At 42.0% G+C, this 9845-nt stretch overlaps 1 non-coding gene across 1 annotated transcript; it reads right to left on the bottom strand.

Annotated features, from left to right (window-relative positions):
• Positions 1–9315: 9315 nt before the first annotated feature.
• LOC140728645 (U6 spliceosomal RNA) lies at positions 9316–9419 on the bottom strand. The gene has a single exon (XR_012099134.1). It is a non-coding gene; the product is annotated as a U6 spliceosomal RNA (small nuclear RNA).
• Between the last annotated feature and the right edge of the window lie 426 nt (positions 9420–9845).

The following is a 9845-nucleotide window of genomic DNA, read 5'->3' as shown; positions in this document are numbered from 1 at the left end:
ACAATAAGAGCCTGACCAGAAGGGGTGTCTTGACTAGCAACACAAGAGAGTGCAGATCTATTTTCGGAGATGGTAAGGAGCAACCTTTCTTATAGTTTATCCCAAACATCACACCCGAGTGCAAGTGGGACATCTTAATTCACCTATTTGTTCATAAGCTCTCATGAATTGGATTCGTGCTTTCCTTATTGCCCTGGTTTTAGAACTCTTAAATGCAACAACATTTGCCCAAAGCAGAAATTTTTAAATAGTTTTTATTTTACTACATTGCACGTTACAGGACACTTCTTGTGACATTCCAAAATCCAAGCAATACTTTACAGATACCTCCCGGCAAAAGAACATAAATAAATTCAGATGTTTTAAACTTAAAATTGCAAAAGAGTTGCAAATCAGGTCCACAATTAAATTGATTCTTGCTTCAGAAGTGATGACCAGATTAAACAGTAGGTGGCTACTCTTCCCCAGTGGTGTGAAGAAGAGGAAGTCAGCGTTTCCTGTCACAGGATAGTGTTGGCTTATAAAATGCTTTTCACAAGAGTCACGAGTGCTAAGGTAAAGAAAATAAAATTGAGAGGCCTGTTATAGTTTGGTGAAAAAAACTATTCTTTCCCTTAGCACATAAAGCAAAATCTGTTTCATGTTACATTGATATTAGAGAGAGCAAGTATGAACAGTTAAAACAAATCTGAGTTTACAATGACTGGTGAAGGGAATTCAAAAGCCTAGCTGTTTTAATTTATGGGCAGTTTTGCAACCAATGCCAGATTATATAAATGTTAGGAATATTATAACAAATTCAAATCAATGTTCCACAGTTTTATATTGCTGGTGGATGTAAGAAACAACTTACTTCCTTATTTGCACACTTTATCTTCTCACTTCTTTGATTTTGCTTCTCTGTCCACTTCCGTTTCAGGACGCTCTGACAGTTTCAAGATTCAGTTACATTTTTTGAAGGCATCATTTCAGCTTTCATCATGAAGTTGGTTGACTCTGTCTCTCAGATGAGAAAGACATGTTCCTGCAAAGCAGGAAGCTTCACTCAGAGCAGGATGGATGCCTCTTGCTCATGAAGGACTTAAACTGTTCCAAACTGCTGGCACTCAGTTCACACATCCAACATTTGTCATTAAGTGCATGCTTGATATTTCACTTTGCTGTCCAGACCACAAAAGTTCGACTTTAGAACTTTATACTGAATGGCTTGACCTCACTAGAAGGGAGATGAACAACAATAGGTTTTAGTTCACCCTGTTCTAGGTAGATGTAAAAGATATAACACCCAGCGATACAGCATCAGATCACTGTATGTGATCTGATTTAATCACTGTGTGATTAGTACGTGGAAAGTCTGTGTGTATGGATATGGGAATGAGAGACAGCATGGTGGAATCAATAGCAACTTGGCTCAAGTAGGGTTGGCTATTTGAATTAGTGTGGATGCCACAAAGGAAGGGAAAATGTTTCTGTGTATAAAACACCAAATTCTCCTTATCAATATATGTTTTCTGTCAGAGAAAGATTCCTCCTTGGAGGGAATGCAGGGAAAAATACTTGTTTGCTTTGCAGTGGACCAATGTAGAAATGCCCAGTGGGGCTTTTCGTCTGTTAGATTCTCTGCATTCTTAATGTTGCAATTCACAAAGATCTCAGGATAAGGTGAGCTATTAAATTTTCACATTCCTAAGTGATGTTGTTTACCTTTTTGAGAGATCCCATAACACAAACCAGCCAGTCTGTGTTAGATCAGCCAGCTGATCAAAGTGCCAACTAATGAATTCGAGGTTGTGAGGAGTCACAACAAACCTATGTACCTTCGAAAGGTTTATTTATTGAACACGACCTGTTCAAATGGTAACTAAAAACAAACCACGTAAGTTCAATGATCAGAATTCATGACTGAACCTGGAGTAAAATTGTTCCATAAAAACAGAAGGATTTCCTCAGCAGAATCAGTGTGTGAAGGGCAATCATGTACAAATTATGTGAGTCAAAGTAACCTTAGAGACTTGCAGCAGGGTGGTGGTGAGTCTGATTGATGGTGGAACTGCCCAGTTCTAGCCAAGAATACTGAAGTCACAGCACACAACCCGAAATCATAGGATTAGATTAAATGGAGATGGCCAACTGGGTCATGACAACCAATTGCATAAAAATGCAAGCCTTCCAATCAGAGAAATGCAGCTTTACAATTAGAGAAGCATAAAGAGGCCGTTAGTCTCATTTCACTTCCGCAGAAATTCAAAGGCCTGGTGGCTCTTTTGGCATGTAGGTATTGTGGGCTGGTGTGAAAATAGGCTAGCACCAGTTCTGAAGTATTGCCTAAAGATGATCTTCACTGCATTCTTTTCAGCAGAACAGTGAAACCAGACATTTTATTGCAGGGAGTAAAATTATTAAAATGTCCCAGCCCTAAACATCTAACAAAATACCTCTTCAATGCAGCAACATCTTTAGAACACTAATAAATGGTAGAAAGACTTTAGAATCCTATTGGCAAGCATAATTGCTGGCAGATTTTTGCCTGGGTTAGATTATGTCAGCCTAAAAAGGTAAAATAACTCAGCAAGCAATTACAGGAAATATTTAGGATAATCTGTATAGTTCTGGCATGAAATAGGAAGGAATTCTCATCTCTCCAGATTGTGAGTGTCGAAGCAAAATACCAAGTCTAATTAATCATTGTTCGATAAAAGATCTACAAATCAGGAAGTGGGCTGTGGTTTGACTTGCTCCTCTAATGCATGTCGCTATAATATCCGGCTTTGGAAATGCACAAAAATTCATACCCATAGTCTGTATCTGACAGAAGAGGAGGCTGCTTCAACATCATTTAGTGTTCAGAGGTGTAGAAATCCAACACTTTCTTAAGCATTCAAGTGTTCAGGGAACATACTAATCTTCACTATGTTTGCTGGTGAACACCAGTGGTTTGGCACATTCTGTATCAATTTACGGGACTGAAAATATAGCCGTTAATTCCTGGTGGCTGGGTAATGGTGAATGAGGATGTGGGGGTTGCAATTTCAATACACAATGGCCTAGGCTGTTGACTTTGTTATCTGAAGCCTCAAAGTCAAACCTGCCTAGTGCATATACAAGGAAGGAGCAAGTTACAGATGAAAGAGCGGCAAAACTTATTCATGTTAACCTCATCTACAAAGCTTGATGTCAAAGTGCATGTTTTTCTGACTGAGTGAAAGGCTTCTAAAGAATTGAGAATCAGGGTATGTAATCTTGTACACTCATATTGGCTTCCAAAATTTCTGCATCCATTTGGCAGCCCAACAAAACAAATGTTATTGCAGATAACCCAAAATATTTCTAGATGCTACATGGAAATCAGCTACACCTTAGTTTTTAAGGGTCTTCAACTAATTGTTCTATTGCAAATCAGCACATTGTTTTAAAATTGTTTAAAAGTGCAAGCAGGAGATGCTGAAACTTATAAAATGGAAAAAATATTGTTTTTTTTTAAGTATTGAGATGCATTAAGCCCTTGTGGGAGAGATTTGTCAAGTCTGCACTTGACCGAAGTCTCTGCTTACAAAGTGGAAAACATTTAACATTTCAGCCAACACTTGCAAAGCTGAAACACAATATTGAGTAATGCCAGCCACTGAGGTGGGATGGCAGCCGATGAGACACACCCCTAGGTGTTTCAAAGTAAACTTTTGGACCAATGTTCCAACAAGTAAGAAATGAGGGGGAAAAAAACTGAGAACAGATATTTGCACTTGATCAATCATATTTTCCCTCTAGACACTGGATAGCAAAAACCTGCAATGACATTTTAATTTATATCAGAGCAGCAAAATTTTACCCATATGGAGGTCTGTGAATGGAGACAGAAGATTGCAGAGAAGGCTGCATTCTGCATGGGCAGCCAGAAGACTGCAGTCTGAGTGTATGGACAGAGATTTGCAATCTGTAAGCAGACAGAAATTCACTCTTTATGAATATGTTTATGACTGTGTCACTCAGTTGTTAATGTCAGCTCTGAAATGGGCAGGACATCCATTTAATTAGATTAAAAATAGGACTTGAAGGGAGTAACCTACCCTATCAATTTAATACCTTATTTTAGTTATGAAAGGTATCACCCCATACATTGTTAATATTAATTTGGTCTGAGTGGATTCTCATATTTAGTAGCATTATTTGCTGGTGGTTTTGCACTGTGAAGTTGCAAAAGATGAGGGCTGAGAAATGACTGCGGTATGGCTGTGTGCGGCCTACCCTCCACTTCTAACATCCAAAGCATTTGAAGAAAATGGGGCAATTGAAACTCAGTAGAGAGTGGTGACTGCTCCTGAAGAAGGTGACTCAGCTAACCATAGGCCAGAGCACTGTTAGTCCAGTTCTGTCGGTCACATTCGTTCACGTGCCCATTGTCTTCCTTTAGGTTCCCTTGTCACAAACCTATACCAGTGACAATTTACAGTGACCAACTAATCTATCAGCCAACATGCATTTGGGGTAGAAGGGAACTGAAACGTTCACAGGATGTCTATGGAGAACATGCAGACTCCTCACTGACAGCACCAGAGGTCAAGATCAAACCTGGTTCCTTCATGCCACTAGGCAGTGGGGAAACTTTACCTGCTGCGCCACTGCAATTCCATTAACTGTCCTGCATATTAACTCTCTGTCTATCCTCCACCATCTTTCAAATCCCATGTTCACATCACAGACCTGAAAAGTTAACTGTTTCTCTTTGCACAGATGCTAAATAGTTTTCAGCTTTGGTCTCACTGCTTCCACGATATCATTTCTGATCCCTTCTTCAATCTCTCTTGACCCACCTCATCATTCCTTCTCCCTACCCCACTTTGCTGATGATACTAAGCTGGGTGACAGTGTGACATGTGATGAGGATGTTAGGAGAATTCAGGGTGACTTGGATAGGCAGAGTGAGTGGGCAGATACTTGGCAGATGATGTTTAATGTGAATAAGTGTGAGGTTATCCACTTTGGGAGTAAGAACAGGAAGGCAGATTATTATGTGAACGGTGTAGAGTTAGGTAAGGGAGAAATACAAAGAGATCTAGGAGTCCTTGTTCATCGGTCACTGAAGGTGAATGAGCAAGTGCAGCAGGCAGTGAAGAAGGCTAATGGAATGCTGGCCTTTATTACAAAGGGAATTGAGTACAAGAGCAAGGAAATCCTTTTGCATTTGTACAGGGCCCTGGTGAGACCACACCTGGAGTATTGTGTACAGTTTTGGTCTCCAGGGTTAAGGAAGGACATCCTGGCTGTAGAGGAAGTGCAGCGTAGATTCACAAGGTTAATTCCTGGGATGTCAGGACTGTCTTACGCAGAGAGGTTAGAGAGACTGGGCTTGAACACGCTGGAATTAAGGAGATTGAGAGGTACCAGAGGGCATGGTTTGAGAATAAGGGGTAGGTCATTTAGGACAGAGTTAAGGAAAAACTTCTTCTCCCAGAGAGTTGTGGGGGTCTGGAATGCACTGCCTCGGAAGGCAGTGGAGGCCAGTTCTCTGGATGCTTTCAAGAAGGAGCTAGATAGGTATCTTATGGATAGGGGAATCAAGGGATATGGGGACAAGGCAGGAACCGGGTATTGATAGTAGATGATCAGCCATGATCTCAGAATGGTGGTGCAGGCTCGAAGGGCTGAATGGTCTACTTCTGCACCTATTGTCTATTGTCTATTATTCTCTGCATTTACTAGGAAAGGGTATCCCTAAATCCTTTACAATCTTCAAATTCCATCTGCTTTGCTTGTGATCATCAGTTTGTTGCATTATCTTTGCAACCACACAAAATTTTGCTCAGCTTGATCCTTGATGCCCTGGTCCCTATTAAAACTGTAGCCATCCCTCAGTCTTATCATTCCCCGAGTGCAGAACCATCCTCTCCACTTCCTTCTCCAAGGAAAGCAGGTCTGAGCCTTGATGGACAACAGGATTCTGATCTGGAAAGCTGGGGAAGAATACCATCAGATCCTACTGAATCGATTCACACTTCTCCATCGGAAACTGCCTCTGTAACTGTGCCACCTCATAGGATGTGCATCAACTCCTATCAGTCCTCCAACTCACAAAGCCAAACTTGCTTGATAGTTGAACTCAATCCCTGTGCACTCTTCTCATCCCCGACATCGGCTCGACAGGCTCCCGAGGTCCACTTACTGCTGCCTCATATCCCTGTCTAAGCTGCTGGCCCCTCGCTCCTCATGTTGAGTTTGTCATAAGGAGTTCTCACTCTTACCCCTTCAAACCCCACTGACATCAACTCATTCTTCCAAATGATAAATACATTTAACTTCATGACTCCTAAAAATCTCACACCAGATCTTCCACCTCCATCCTTTACATGGACACTTTTTTATCAGCCACAGATTGGGTTATGTCAACAATGCTAGTAGTGGTTACAATTGTATTCAATGTTTGAAGAAATTACAAGTAAGATACAAGATGGGAAATGACTAATACAATGTCTCTGATGCTGTTCCTCCCTGATCAGATACTCTATCACAATAACTCTTGTGATGAGGCTGCTCTTCATTCAACTTCCACAGATAAATCGAAAACACTGATGGCAAATACCATTAAAAAGAAACATGATGTTTCCATGATGCTAAATTTGTAGGTTCACAGAAAGCAGAAACCACTTTGATCTCCAATGGATTAAAATGCCAACGGTGTATATAATTATTCATGTTAAAAACGATTGATCTACAAACACAGACCCTGCACCCATCACCACAGACCCTGCACCCACCACCACAGACCCTGCACCCACCACAGACCCTGCACCCACCACCACAGACCCTGCACCCACCACCACAGACCCTGCACCCATCACCACAGGCACCAACACCCACCACCACAGACCCTGCACCCACCATCACAGACCCTGCACCCACCACCACAGGCACCAACACCCACCACCACAGACCCTGCACCCATCACCACAGACACCAACACCCACCACCACAGACCCTGCACCCACCATCACAGACCCTGCACCCACCACCACAGGCAATGCACCCAACTTCCCAAATCTTGCACCTGTACCAGCATCGACCCCTGCACCTACCACCTCATACTCTGCACCCACCATCACAGACCCCGCACAAACCATCACAGACCTTACACCTGCCAGCATCACAGACACCTGCTCCATCATACATTAAACCTTTTAAATTAGATATTGCTGCTCACAACTCACGTGTTAATGTCCACTCTTACTTCTCACAGCCCATGTTCAGTGCACTGGTCAGTCTGGCATATCATTACACTGGCCCACCTCAGTGCTCAACTCTCAGGAGCATGCTCACAAAGGTTTTGTCCATAAGACAATATGACCGTAAGACACAGGAACAGAATGAGGCCATTTGGCCATCTAATCTGCTCCATATTATCTCTCTCAACTCCATTCTCCTGCCCTCTCCCCGTAACCTTTGATGCCTTTATTGATCAACCTCCACAGCCATTTGTGGCAATGAATTACCCAGATTTACCAACCACTGGCTAAAAATACTCCTCCTCATCTCTGTTCTAAAGGGACATCCTTCTATTCTGAGGCCGTGCCCTCTGGTCCTAGATTCCACCACCATAAGAAACATCCTCTCCACATCCACTCAATATGGGTCTTTCAATATTTGATAGGTTTCAATGAGATCCCCATCCTCCCCATATTTCTGTTCTCCAGTGAGTAGTGGCCTAGAACATTCAAAAGCTACTCATACATTAACACCTTTATTTGTAAATCATTTTTGTGCATCACATCTGGACCCTCTTCAATAGGAGGACATCCTTTCCTGGATAAGGGGCTTAATATTGTTCACAACCTCCAAGTGCAGTCCAATCAATTGCTTATTAAGCCTCAGCATTACATCCTAGCTTTTATATTCTATTCTTCTCAAAATGAATGTTAAAATTGCATTTGCCTTCCTTTCCACTGACTTAACCTGCAAGTTAACCTTTAGGGAATCCTTCATGAAGTCTCCCAAGCCCCTTTGCACCACTAACTTCTGAATGTTCTCCCTATTAAGAAAATAGTCTACATCTTTCTTCCTTCTACCAAAGTTCATGACCATACACTTCCCGACACTATATTCCAACTGCCACTTTATCACTCATTCTCCTAATCTATCTAAGTCCTTCTGCAGATTCCCTGTTTACTCAACACTACCTGCCCCTCCAACCTATCTTCATATCATCCACTAACATGGCCACATATTTAGTCATCTAGTACGGGGGGTGGGGGTTGGGTCAAGGAAGTGACAGGTTATTCTAGCAACATTGCTCCTGCAGCTGGCCAAGATGTCTATCCATGGGTCCTGGAGACTAGCTGTGCCCAGGATAACTACTGGCAAATTTTCAGGGATATGTCCTTAGGAAAAGGACATGCAGAGTCCATGGCTACCATGGAAGTGTTCTTGGATCACTGGACACCGCAGGGGATAAATGTCATTTTAGATTGGATGGAGACATTCTAGTTTAGTTTGTGCTAGTCATTGTTATTACCTGAGTATTTGTTATAGTATTAATTAAAATTGACTTTTTTAGAATTATTTAGTTAGAAAAAATGTATTTTTGTCATTAAGGATTGTATCCTGCTGAGCATCAATACATGACAGGTGACACACGCCCACACAAACACCCAGTTGCCCTCTATACTTATAAGTGGCTACAAACCATTGCCCAAAGTATTGCCCAAACAATTAGCTCCTGATCTCACAGTCACCACATGGCTCAGTTCATCATGAAAGCTAATTCCCCTGTGGCCCTGAAGTTCTGGCTGAGACCCTGGATTTCCTTTGCATATTCTCCAACTTCTACAGGGAAGGAATTGAATCTAAAAGCGGGCCACCTGTGGTACTAAATTCCTCAGTGGCAGGGCCATGAACAATGGTACATCCCTCTGCGAGCCAACTGCTTTCTGTCCTCCATGAGAGCCCGCCAATTTCTAGTCTTCAGAACCACGTCCCATGGTGCTTTTCTCCCTGTAATCGAACTGAATGCGGAAATCACAGGTCTACTTTTTAAAACCACAAGCCTTCTGCTTTGTTACATTCGTGACTCTGGGGAAAGTGTGATCATGTCTCTCTGTCCTTCGGTATGGTTTCATTAAGCTTTAATTGAGTTCCACTAGTCAGGGGAGAAACTAATGCAATTTAAGTGACTCTTATTTAAATAATAAATCCCAGTGGCCCCATAATAATTATTGGACTGCAATGTCAAATTGTAATTGCTTTATAGAAACGTGCTCCAGTGTAAAACAGAGCCTACATTTTGCTCAGAATGAGAAAAGACTTTGCAGATTTCACACACTTCTTTTTAATAAAACAGATCACTTCACAAATTTGTGTATCATCCTTGCACAAGGCAGTGCTAATCTTCTCTATGCCATTCCAATTTTAGTGTGCGCGCTGCTAAAGAAAGCTGACACAATAAGCTCACGTTTCCTCTTTCGGAGTCATGTGAGAGTGCTTCAGCAGAGCAGAAGGATGCTAAACTGAATGGGCTGCAGGCAATAGATTATCATATCAATAAGTGGTGTCTCTGGAAGGACATCCATCACATTAACAATAGACATTATACAGTATCAAACAGATCAGCAAAGAACTGGATGCTCAGTGTACAATTGGATTAATAACTTCTATAGGGGAATTTCCCAAGAATTCAGTCACACGGGGTGAAACCAGGCCATAAGACCATAAGACATAGGAGCAGAATTAGGCCATTTAGCCCATCAAGTCTGCTCTGCCATTCAATCATGGCTGATCCTCTTTTCCTCTTCTCAGCCCCACTCCCTGGCCTTCTCCCCGTAACTTTTGTTGCTGTGTCCAATCAAGAACCTATCAAGCTC

The sequence above is a fragment of the Hemitrygon akajei genome, chromosome 5 (genome assembly GCF_048418815.1).
Source record: "Hemitrygon akajei chromosome 5, sHemAka1.3, whole genome shotgun sequence".
In the NCBI taxonomy this organism is placed as follows: Eukaryota; Metazoa; Chordata; class Chondrichthyes; order Myliobatiformes; family Dasyatidae; genus Hemitrygon; species Hemitrygon akajei.
The sequence above is the reverse complement of the archived record's forward strand: the minus strand, read 5'-3'. Positions and strand labels throughout refer to the sequence as shown.